General features: G+C 60.2%; 1 long non-coding RNA gene across 1 annotated transcript; it reads left to right on the top strand.

Moving 5' to 3' along the window:
• Nucleotides 1-6,812: 6,812 nt before the first annotated feature.
• On the top strand, nucleotides 6,813-8,303 carry LOC130842462 (uncharacterized). The gene is made up of 3 exons (XR_009050443.1): nucleotides 6,813-7,023; nucleotides 7,162-7,362; nucleotides 7,482-8,303. It is a non-coding gene; the product is annotated as an uncharacterized LOC130842462 (long non-coding RNA).
• The last annotated feature ends 3,766 nt before the right edge of the window (nucleotides 8,304-12,069 follow it).

Below are 12,069 nucleotides of genomic sequence, written 5' to 3'. Positions count from 1 at the left end.
CGCAAGCCGCGAGCGCGCGCCCACCCGCCCGCTCCGGGCCAGCCAATCCGCGCGCGGGCGGCGGCCTGGCCACGTCATTGGCTTTTGTCCGGTCATTCATTGGGAACTAGCCAATCACCGTCGCCTGCCCCACTCCGGGTGATGAGCCACGCCCCGAGGGGCGAGCACCTGGGGGCGTGAGGCTGGAGCCTGGCCAGCTGCTTGAGTCAGCCCCCCTTCAGAAAGAGGCCAGTGGTGGCACCGCTACCCAGGAACGAGTCGGATAAGGACACTGCTCCTAACGGCGGGCTGACAGGCGGTGGAGGGCAAGGGCAATGGCCAGTGACAAGGAGAAGCTGAGGTGGGATGAGGTGGAATGAGGTGGGAGTTGTGATGGTGGTGGTGAGGTGGAGGGACGGGGCTGGGGGAGGGGGTGGATATGGGTGGAGGTGCACATAAGGGTGGTGGCGAAGGTGTGCAGCCCAAGACCTCATGGACGTCTCAAGGACAGGAAAGGTGATGCGAGGAGGAGAGTTGGGGTCTGGGAGCTGAGTCCTCCAGCCAGAGGATGCCCACCTACAGAAATGCCAGCCCAGGTATGGCCTTACCTGCCACGAGAAAGTAAGACAGGTATCCTCTGTGTCCTCTCTGTGGCATAATTTGCTGGGCCATGCGTAAGATACGAGTTGGCCTGAAACTTAGGAATCCTGAAATGATCCCTCGGGTGGTTCCCTATTTACTGAGGAGAACAAACAGAAGAGTTACAGACCACTCAAGCAGGAAGCAAGGAGTGTAGAGAATGGGGACAGACATGAAAGATGCCCCCCACGCTTACTGCAGCCCTGTCATGCTGTGATTGGGCCCTGGTTATGGGTCTAATGGCAACAGGGTATGGTGGCAGAGGATGTGCAGGACAGTGGGTGTCCCCTTGCAAGGGCACCAGGCGAGCTGATGACACAGTCCTCAAGGCAGAGAACAGCAGCCCCCCCAGACACGGGAGGGCAGGCTACTTCCACCCACAAGGGAGGCTCGGGAGACTGGGGGCATCCCGCTTGTCAGCCTCCATTGAGGTCAACCCGATGTCCCGATTCTAGGTGTCAGGGTCCCCCCCTCCACCCAGTGCCCTACCTTGCACACGAGAAACACGGAGAGCCCGGGAATTCAACTGACCTTGGGATTCTGCAGCCCGCACAATGCTGCAGGTTTTGCCTGTGTTTGTTGTGTTTGATTTCCAGCACCGTCAGCCCGGCAGGTACAGGAGGAAGAGAATTTTTAGGGCTGCCATGGAAGTGCTGTGGCTGTGATGGTGTGACTTGAGCTGAGAGGTAAGGAATCTGATCTTGTCGGTTTTTTCTCTGTGCACTCCTGGGGACACTCTGGAGTCACCCCACACCACAGCCGAGATCCCCAGCGTTCCCTCCGCGACACTTCAGGGCAGCAGCCGCCCCGGCTCCCGGGGCACTTGCTGCACTTGCTGCACTTGGCCTTTCATCCCAGTCAGCCACAGGGGAGACCTCGATGAATGGTGAGGCCCCACAGGTCGTGGAGCCTTGAGCCCCCACCTTGGTTACTCAGGGCTCGGGGGGCTGGAGGAACGGAGATAGTGCAGGAAGAAGCTGCCCCCCACCCCCAGAGCCCGGGGAAGACAGGAGGGGGTTGACGTCATCGGAAGCCTAGAAGCCAGGATGAGGGGCCTTGAAGGCGGGAGCCCGGATCTCTGAGGAGGGGCTGCTGCAGTTTCTCAAGGAAGGAGGAAGCAACAGCATCGGCTAAGAGGGGGGTAGGGGCAGGAGGTGGTTTGTGAGGCACCATCTGTCTTCCAGGTCACTCGTTCCTTCTTCAGTGGCATCTATCTGTGGTTTGATTCATCTGTTGAGATTTTTATTTCAATCTATTTTTAAAATATTTATTTATTTATTTAAATAGTGATTGCTTGATTGATTGACTTGCACCCGGTCTTAGTTGCAGCAGGCAGGCTGCATAGTTGTGGCATGCGAACTCTTAGTTGCGGCATGCATGCGGGATCTAGTTGCCTGACCAGGGATCAAACCCAGGCCCCTGCATTGGTAGCACAGAGTCTTACCCACTGCGCCACAGGGGAAACCACCCTGTGGTTTTTTTTTTTTTTAATAAATGTATTTATTTTATTTATTTGTTGGCTGCATTGGATCTTCCTTGCTGCACACGGGCTTTCTCTAGTTGCTGTGAGCGGGGGCTCATTGTAGTGGCTTCTGTTCTGCAGCACAGGCTCTAGGCACGTGGGCTTCAATAGTTGTGGCTCACGGGCTCTTAGGGCACAGGCTCAATAGTTGTGGCGCACGGGCTTCGTTACTCCGTGGCATGTGGAATCTTCCCAGAGCAGGGCTTGAACCCGTGTCCCCTGCATAGGCAGGCGGATTCTTAACCACGGCGCCACCTAGGAGGTCCCCTCCCGCTGTGGTTTTGTTTTTAATTTCTAAAGTTCTTTTTCTTTTTCATATCTGCCTGGGCTTTTAAAAGTTGGTCTTACCTTTTTGATTGCTTCTTTGGTATCTTTGTTTTGTGTCTCGGAGGCTATTGACGATTTGGGGAGTTGGAGTAGCCTTCTGTCACGATAACGCAGATGATTTGTAAATATCCATGAGAACTGCTCTCTGATCTCATGAGAATCCAAAGGTAATGTCAGCCTGTGCTTCAAAGGCCGCCTGATTAAGCACACGAGTAGAAGGTGTTTCTCTTTCTCACCCTCCTTCCTTTATGGGCCGGCCCAGGGCCCAGGGGAGAGTCACCAGGCCTCACCTCCGATGCCATCAGGACAAGCTGATGTGCCACACGCACGCCCCAGGAACCTCCCTGAGAGGGAGCGAGCCAGATGTAGAGCCTAGCCCGAACAAGGCGGGCAGGCTTAGAGGCCAGTGTCCTTGACCCCCACCTTGCCTCAGCCAGCTGCTAGCTAGTGATTCCGAACAAGCTACTCAACCCTTCTGTGTTGTGTTTGCTCATTTGCTCACCTGCAGAATGGGCTGACATGCTCCCAACCTCCTAGGGCCGCCACGAGGCTGGGGTGGACGAGTCCAGGCACGTAGCAGACACTTGCAGCCCCCACTGAAAACTATATTATCAGGCCTCTGACAGGGATGCGCTGGGGACGCTGACAACGCCAGTCCTCTTTTTGACGGACCTGCCAACGTTCCATGAGGGTGGGCGGTGTCTTCGATTTGAGATTGCTGAGCCATCTTTAGCTGGGCCTCTGGGAGTAGTGAGGGGGAAGCCGGGGGTGAGGTGTCCCCTTCCAGGGAGTGTCTCTGCCCGGAGCCCAGCAGTACTACCACGTTGGGGAGTGGGGGGGGGGTGTTCTCTCTCAGCCTGCGGCTCACTGAAGCCCTTCTGCCTGCGGCAGTGGGGGAGGCAGCCCCTGTGTGTGTGTGGACGATGAGGTGGGGGGCTCTTCTGCTCACTCAGACCCGGGCTGGGATGGACCCACTTTTTTATTTAATTTTTTAAAAATGACTCATATTTATTTATTTAGGCAGCGATGGGTCTCCGTTGCAGCAGGCGGGATCTTCACTGCTGCATGTGGGATCTGGTTCCCGGACCAGGGATCGAACTCGGGCCCCTTGCATTGGGAGCGCAGAGTTCTACCCAGTGGACCACCAGGGAAGCTGCTGGACGCACTTGTCTTTACAGCCCTGTCCTTCCTTTTCACTGTGCAGCTGACCTTTCAAGAGCGCTGGTTTTAAGCAGATTCTCAGTTCTGCTCTCTCACCGTCTGCGGCCCATTAACTCCGAGCCTGTTGGAAAGCCAGCCCGCAGCTCCTCTCCCAGCCCCAGCCTCGGCCCCACCCACCCCACTGATTCCATCTGCGGTTTCCCCATGGATCTCCCTCCTTCACCGGCGGGCCACCCATGCGCTTAAAGAATAGAACTAAACCCTCCTCATTACAGGTTTCCTGGTCTCTCTCACCACCTGGACTGGCATCCCCGGAGGGCAGGGGCTGGGTGTCTGAGAGGCACTGCCTCCAGTCCCAGCCTACACAGTGTGGGGTCATGTGACAAACACCCCACCACCCACCGGCCCCCGTGCTGGCGCGCACACGCCTGTGCGCACACACACAGTGAGTGGGACGGCAGGCTGACCTGCTGGCCTGGGTCCACGAGGAATTGGCGGTGGGGACTCAGAAATCCTGCCCCGAGTCGCATCACTCTCCTCACATGTGGGAGGAGGCCATTGTGCCCAAGATGCAGAACCCAGAAATCATCCATTGAGAGTTTAAGAAATTTGGTCATATAAAACTGTATAACTTCTTGACAGCCCAACCCGGCCAGCCTAGTCTTTCAAGATGAGAGACAGACTGAGGGAAAATATCTGCAACACATGGGACAAAGGACGAACAGCCCTAGTGTATGACGAGCAGGGTCTTTGGGCGAGGCACTTACATAGCGTCCATTAAAATTGTAAATGCCCATAGGTTTTCTTTTTAAAGGACTTTTGAAAACATAGTTTTAATTAATTAATTAATTTACTGGCTGCGTTGGGTCGGTCTTCATTGCTGCACACGGGCTTTCTCTAGTTGCAGCGAGCAGGGGCTACTCTTCATCATGGTGCGCGGGCTCCTCGTTGCCATGGCTTCTCTTGTTGCAGAGCACGGGCTCTAGGCGCGTGGGCTTCAATAGCTGTGGCACATGGGCTCAAGAGTTGTGCTCACGGGCTCTAGAGCGCAGGCTCAATAGTTGTGGCACACGGACATAGCTGCTCCGTGGCATGTGGGATCTTCCCGGAGCAGGGATCGAACCCACGTCTCCTGCATTGGCAGGCAGATTCTTAACCACTGTGCCACCTAGGAAGTCCCTGCACATAGGTTTTGTCCTGGCAGTTACACTAAGAGGTGATTATTCTAGGATGAGATTGACACACATACAGAGCTGGGAGCAGAAGAAAAAAAAAAAAAGAAGGGAAAAGGTAAAAAAGTACATCCGTTGGGGATTTAATATGTAAATTATAGTACATGTATTGTATCGAATACCGTGTGGCCAGAGAAGAAATGAGCTAGAGCTTTGTGTACTGACACGGAAGATTTCAAAGATATGTTATTGCTAGTTAAGAGAACATCACAATTGAACGTACAGGGTGTGTGTTTTAAAACTGTGTGAGTAACTATGTTGGTGATTGCATAGAAGAATATAGTTGGAAGTGAGAAACAGAATTGCTAACAACAGTCTTGCTTAAAATAATGTTTTGTAAAGATTTTCAATTATGTGCTTTAAAAATATGCGGGGTGGTAATGTAAAATGGGCCAGCCACCGTGGAAGGCGAATTGGCAGTTTCTTCTAAGGCTGAACATCCACCTCCTTAGGACCCAGCAGTTGCGCTGTTGGCCATGCCTGCCAAAGAAATGGAAACGTCAGACCACGGGGAAACCTGTACCCGAATGTTCCTAGCAGATTTATTTGCAGAAGGCTAAAAGTGGGAACGGGCAACATGTCCTTCAGTGGGTGAAGGGTGAAGGCCTGAGCAAACTGTGGCTGACCCACGCCAAGGACGACAGCTAGCAATACAAAGCAGGAACTGACTACTGACACCTGCAGCCATTCGCATGGATGGATCTCAAGGGCAGCGTGTGAGTGACAAAAAGCCCACCCTAGGGTACAAACTGCGTGGCTCCCTTTATGTAACGTTTTTATTTCCCCCCTTGGGGACCCTAGCTCTCCGAGCAGGGATGGAACCCGGGCCCTTGGCAGTGAGAGCGGGGAGTCCTAACCACTGGACCGCCAGGGAAGTCCCTATGTAACGGTCTTCAGATGACCAAATTACAGAGCTGAGAACAGAATTCCGGTTGCCAAGGGTTGGGAGGAGGAGGGAGGGGGCTGTGGCTATGAAAGGTCTACAGGAAAGATCCTTGTGAGGGGACGAGCTGTCCCCTTGATGGCAGCGGGGGTCACCTGAGTCTACACACACACACACACACGGATAATACCCGGAGCAGCTCTCCGCTGGCACCAATGCCAGCTCCTGGTGTGCGGTCCCACTAGCTGTGCAGCAGGCTGACGCTGGGGGAACTGCGGGAGGGGCTCCGGCCTCTTGGACTTTTCCGTGTAACTTCCTGTGAACTTAACTCCTTCAGAATACAAGTTCACACCAAAAAGCAGGGCTTAGCGTGTACACACACCGCGCCACTCGCGGGACTCTGCACGGACAGTCCCTGCTCCCCCGGCGGGGACGTGCAGCAACCCGCAGCCCGCGCGGCCCGGCGGCCGGAGGACTAGGCGCGCGGGGGCGGGGCCGAGAGGCGGCCGGCACGTTCTGATTGGGCTGAAGGGGTGCTCGTCACGCCAGAGGGGCTGGGTTTCCTCGGCGGCCTGGGGGCGGGGCTCGTCACGAGCCGAGCTTGGTCATTGGCGGAGCCAGCCAGAGGGGGTGGGCAGGAAGGCGGTGCTTCGCGGCTTCCGGTGGGCGCTCTGAGGCGACGTGAGGAGACGAGCCGGGGGCGGTCAGGGCGGGCTCGACGCGTCGGGGCCATGCCCCGGCCTCCTCGTCACCGCCCTCCTCCCCCGGACTCCGCCTCCCGCCCCTCTGGGTCCTGGGCCGGGCCGGAGTCCCCGTTCCCCGAATCCCCGGGGGTCTGCGCCCTCTCCCGGGGAGAGGCCGAGGAGAAGCCTCCACCGAGTGCAGGCCCCTGGAGACCTCGAGGGCTCCGTCGGGCGCCCCTCCCGCCGCTCCCGGCAGGACCCCCGCCACTGTCCTGAGGGCGTGTGTCCCTCGAGATGGGCAGGGACAGTGTATTGGGGGTCCCCGGGGGCCTGCTGAGGGGGCAGGAGGGCGGCGACCCCACGGGGACGGCAGAGGGCACGGTCACTGCGTCTGCGCCCCCCTCCCAAGTCCTGGCCTCTGAGGGCGACCTTGCTCCGGGCTCCTGCGAGCTTCCAGCCTCCCAGGGTGCAGAATCTGACACCCTCCCGCCACCGCCACCCCCACCCCTTGCCCGGCCCAGTGTGTTCCAGCGCCCCTGAGTGTGGCTGGGGCGGTTCTCTGTGAAGCACAGATGCTCCCCGCTCCACACACACGCAGTTAGTATCCAGGGAGAGGTGGGCAGAGCCGGGGCCGGGGCCCGGGCCCAGAAACGTGGTGTCTGCCAGGGGTGTCTGTCCATGCTTCTGGAGGGGAGGACGGCACGATGTAACAGTCTTCCCCATGTCACTTGCCAGGGGGAAGGAATCCTGCCCAAGCACGCCTGTTCGCCAGAACAACTTGTGGTTGCAGCCATCAGTGCCTGCCTGCCTGCCTGCCTGCCTGCCTCTCACCTGGGAGGTCAAGGTGAGCCCCGCAGAGAGAGAAAGCTCATGGCTTCTCTAGAAGTGGGTGTGATCAGGAACCATCCATCCCAGTGGTGGTGCTCACGCTGGAAGGTGCGTAAGAACACCTGGAGGGCTCATTCAAACCCGGGGTCGCAGGGCCCCACCCCAGAGTCTCTGATCTTGCACGCCTGGGGTGGGGCCTGAGACTTTGCGACTCCAACGATTCCCAGGTGACGTTGCTGCTACTGTTGGCCCAGGGACCGCACTGTGAGAAGCACTGCTCTAGAGGCCTGAGACTCCTGGGTGTGTGCCCCCTGCCCTGCCCCAGACTGGCTCCTCTGCAGGGTCCCCGGGGGTCTGGGAAACGCCAGGAGGGTGCCGGCTCTCGCGAGATCTGGGGCTTCCCATTGAGCAGCCATCACCCTTCCCTGCCTGAGGATGTGGTCCACAGCCTCGGCAGGATCAGGTGTCAGGTTTGCGTAGGTGTTCAGCAGTTCCCGCAACAGTTCCCCGACTGGGGCTGATAACATCTGGACACTTAGGAGGGAGGGGCGGAGGCCTGGGCGTGGGCATGGGAAGAACTCTCCGATGAGGCAGAGGAAAAAGACCCGAACGCCAAGCTCGGGGATGGGAAAGGAACACGGGCCCTGAGACCAAGAGTGTGGATTTGGGGGAACGCGGAGACCCGAAAGGGGGTTGTCTGCCCGGGAACTGCCCTGACAGTTGTCTGGTCTGTGGGTGCGGCCAGCCCTCTCTAGCTGGTGGGAAGCCACTGCCTGCTTTCCTGCCAAACGTCCCTCACCACCAAGAGGATCTCCCGGCTCCTGGGTGATGCTGGCCAGACCTGCTCGACGCCCAGCGCCACCACCCACTGCTTCGGCCAGTCTGTGGTGGCTGGTCTTTGTTGGGCTCCAGGATGGCCCGCCTTCCAGTTGGAGCCGCAGAACAAATGCAATGCCAGTCACCAGTCGCCATGTGTGCCCGGAACCAGCAGCTCTGGGACCCCAGCACCCGAGCACGTTCTGGCTTTGGGATCTGACCGGGGTGGGGGCCGGGGGGTAGCCTTTGGCTTGCATTTTCCGAGGTCCCCTCCTGCACCCCCTTGTCCTTTGGGTCGTTGGGCTTTCCTTGTTGACTGGTTCAAGCTCTCTATATGTTAATGATATGAGCCCTGAGTCACGTCTTGCTGCTATTTTTTCCCCTGCTTTGTCACTTGTCTCTTGACTTTGCGGTTTGGAGTTTGTGTTTGGCCAGGCATACGATTTTAGTGTTTGTGTCATCATCAGACTTTCCAGGCTTTTCCTGACGGCTTCTGGGGTTTCGCGTCAGTTTGTGTGTTTGTTTCCGACTGACTTGGAGTGGTCTTCTCCGTTTAAAATCATCGTGTATTGGTTACCGGTTGCTGCATAACAGATCACCGCAATCGTAGCACCTTAATGCAGCCGAGGCTCGTAATCTCCCAAGTGTCTGAAGGACAGGATTCTAGAAGGCTTGGCTGGGGGATTCTGGCTTGGGGTCCATCACAGGCTGCAGTCAAGGCATCCGCCGGGGCCACAGCCACCTGGTCTGCCTGGGGTGTGGCGCTGGGTCGGGGCAGGCTCTGCTTCCAAGATGGCTCTCGTGGCTGTGGCAGGGGCCTCGGGCCTCCCCACCGGGCCGCTCCCTGGGGCTGCTCCGAGCCAGCGATCTCAGAGAGACAGAGCAGCCCCAGGATCGAGACCACAGTGTTTCTCTAATCACATCATGTTGAAGTGACACTCCCTCCCCTCTGCTGTGTTTTTGTGGGCCACACAGGGGAACGCAGGAACAGTGGAGGAGGAAACGGTACCCGCTCGGGCATAGGTGGTCCCCGTGCACGGCGAGGGAGAAGGCTGCGAGGGGCGTCCTTGCTCCTGAACCTGGGTGCGGGACTCCTGGTCCACACAGGCCCCTCAGGAATGTGTCCTTTGTCTGAGCGGGGGTGGCAGGTTCCAGCCCGGGACCAGGGCAGGCAGGGCCTGTGTTTGTAAGGACAGAGGGTGGCTTTTCACCTTTAAATGGTTGCAGACGGAACACACAGGAAGCCAGAGAAAGAAAGGACATGTGTCAGAGCCCCAGCATGGCCCCCAAAGCCCGCGCTGTGTGCCCTCTGCCCAGGAGTTTGCAGTCCTGGTGGCAGTCCCAGCTAGCTGTGCAGCCCTGGGCACGGGGGCAGGAAGCTCTTTCTCATTTCAGCAGCCCATCCACTGCCAGGGCCGTGTAAGTCCGCACCCAGGCCTGGGCCCCAGTGCTCTCCGACCTCCAAGGTCCCCACCCAGTGGCTCAGTCCTGCCCCGACCCCATCTCCTTCCCAGTGGGCTGGGCGGCGGGGGGCAGCTACCTTGCCTGAGGCCGGGGTGGCCTCTCTCTGCCCATAGGTGCAGGCCCTCCACCTCTCGTTCCCCTCCCCTCCAGCCTCCCGCCGTGCAGCTGGCAAGTGGGTAGGGGCAGGGAGTAGAGAGGGGTGGGCCCCGTTGTGGGGGTGCAGGCTGACGAGCCCCTTTTCTTCAATGACCGTGCCAGGTAGCCCCGGGCTGGGCTCTGGTGGTTCAGCAGTGGCAGGCGCCAGCCTGGGGTGGCAGCTGAGTGTCCCTTTGGTCCCAGGAAGGAGCTCCCACTGTGGCCAAAGGAGACATGCCCGCCCCATCCTTCTTGTCTGGGGCTCAGACGTGACTTCCTGATGACAAGCTTGGTGGCTCTGCATTTGTCATGCAGGTTCTGTGGGCGGTGAGTGCCTTTCCTGTTGGCTCTCGCTGCCGGGCAACGCCGGGGCCCTTGGTGACAGCTCCCGGCCCGGTCCGAGGCTGCCATGTACTTCTTGAACCCCAGGACAATGGGTTTCGGGAGAGCCGGGCTCTCGGTCTCCTTCCCAGGAGCGGAAGCAGAGCCCGAGGCCATGCTTGCCGGGCCTGGCCTCGGGGCCGCGGTCGTGGCTCCTGGGGGCACCCTTAGGCCGGGATGTGGGGCCGCAGGGTCCTGGGGCTCCCCTGGAGACGCTCGGGCCCACTGCAGCCCCACACTCCTGGGCCATCTGGGTGTCCTCCTATGCAGAGCCACCTCCCAGTCCCTCAGTCCTGGGCAGGAGGAACGACAGGGCTTCCCCGTGGGCTTCCCTCTGAGGCGGCCTGCCCCCGGGAGCCCAGCGCAGGGCGAGGGCGCTGGTCCTCCCTCACCTGGCCGCTCGGGCGCCCTTGCCCGGGGGCGCTTCTCCTAGCTGCCCGCTCTGTGGACTGGCATGGTCAGGGCAGCAGCCGGACCCTGTGCCCACCTCCAGCGCTCATCCTCGGCCCTCACCCTCTCTGCCCGCCCGAGGACCTGGGTGCCTGCCCCACTGAGCACGGGCGTCTGCACCTGGCCCGTCCTCAGCAGGTGCGCCCACCCAGGAAGGGCAGTCCCCCAGCCCCGCCGTTGTTCAGCCGTGTCCTCAGCCCTGCTTCCCCGGCTGCGGCCTCGCTGGGCTCATGGGGACCTTGCAGACACCTGTGGCAAGTGGTGGAGGTGGCCGAAGCCCGCTCGACCTCTGAGCTGCACAGCATTGTCCTGCCAGGTAAGGTCTGTCTGCAGCTGGGCCCTGGAGTGGGATGACACACACACGCACACACACACACACACACACTCACACTCGCGCGCGCGCACAAGCACGTGCACACGAGGTCCCGGTGTCAGGCTCCTACCACTCCGCATGCTCGCCGACGGTGACTTAGCGGCTGCTCCCTCCTTGGCCCACTGGCTCCATCAGGGTTCCTGGGGGGCGTGGGGGTGGCTGCCCTGGAATTGGGTGAGGCTGCCCACGCTGGGGCGCTGCATGGGAACCCCAAGGGTCTCCAGACTAATGTCTGGTCTGCCTCGTTGAAGTGCTGGGGCTCCCTCCCTGTCGGGGAGGCGGCAGGGCCATCCTGAGGGGCCGGTGCTCCCCTTTCCTCACCCGGGTCCCTCCCATTCTCCTGGGGGAGCGGGCAGCAGGGAGGGCGGGTGCAGAGGTGTGGCCGGAGCAGGGGTGGAGGCTGGCCTGCAGGGGTGCAGGTGGTCAGCCCCGCCGTCCCCCCGCCCTGCCCTGCCCGGACTCAGACCAGACAGGACCTGCAGGATGGGGGCGCTGCTCCCAACTGGGGCGACCAGCCACCCCCTCCCCAGACTTAGTAGGTGAGACGGGGCCAGCCTGGGGAGGGTGTGTGACTGGGACCTCTTCTCTGCTCCGGGCACCTGCTGGCGAGCAGGGCTCGGGCGTGGGGCCTGTCGGGGCCGGGCCACCACTCCAGCCCTGCTGACTCTGGGTGGGTGGCCCGGGCCGGACACCCTGCGTGTGAGCCTGGCTGAGGCCCAGGCCTCGCACCACCCTGTCTCCTCCTCGCAGCCAGGGTGTCCTCTGGGGGATTTGCTCAGTGGGGCCAGGTCCCAGGCCATTTGCCCCCAGCAGGATGGGGTCTCGGGGGACCTTCTCCTGGTGCCATCTGCCTGTCCTCCCCGAGAAGCCCTCGCGGGGATGGCACCCCAGTCTCGCACCCTCCTGCCCCCTGCCTGGGTGGGCCTCAGGCTCAGGCCTGGTCTGTGCTGTGGCCTCTGTCCGCAGGGCTGTCCTCAGGGTCCTGTTTCCCCACTCCAGGGTGGCATCTTTCCCTGTCACCGCCCCACGTGCCTCACGGCTGCCTGGGCGTGATGTGGAGTCTGGGGAGGGGACAGGGCCTCCTGGTTAAGCTCGGCTCAGCTCTGGGGCCATTTTCTCAAGGGGCCCCCCACCAGGAAAGGATGGGAGACAGGACTGTCTTCCTCCTGGCGGACTGGTAGAAGGAGCGGGCCGAG

Source organism: Hippopotamus amphibius, chromosome X, assembly GCF_030028045.1.
Source record: "Hippopotamus amphibius kiboko isolate mHipAmp2 chromosome X, mHipAmp2.hap2, whole genome shotgun sequence".
Taxonomy (NCBI): Eukaryota; Metazoa; Chordata; class Mammalia; order Artiodactyla; family Hippopotamidae; genus Hippopotamus; species Hippopotamus amphibius.
The sequence above is the reverse complement of the archived record's forward strand: the minus strand, read 5'-3'. Positions and strand labels throughout refer to the sequence as shown.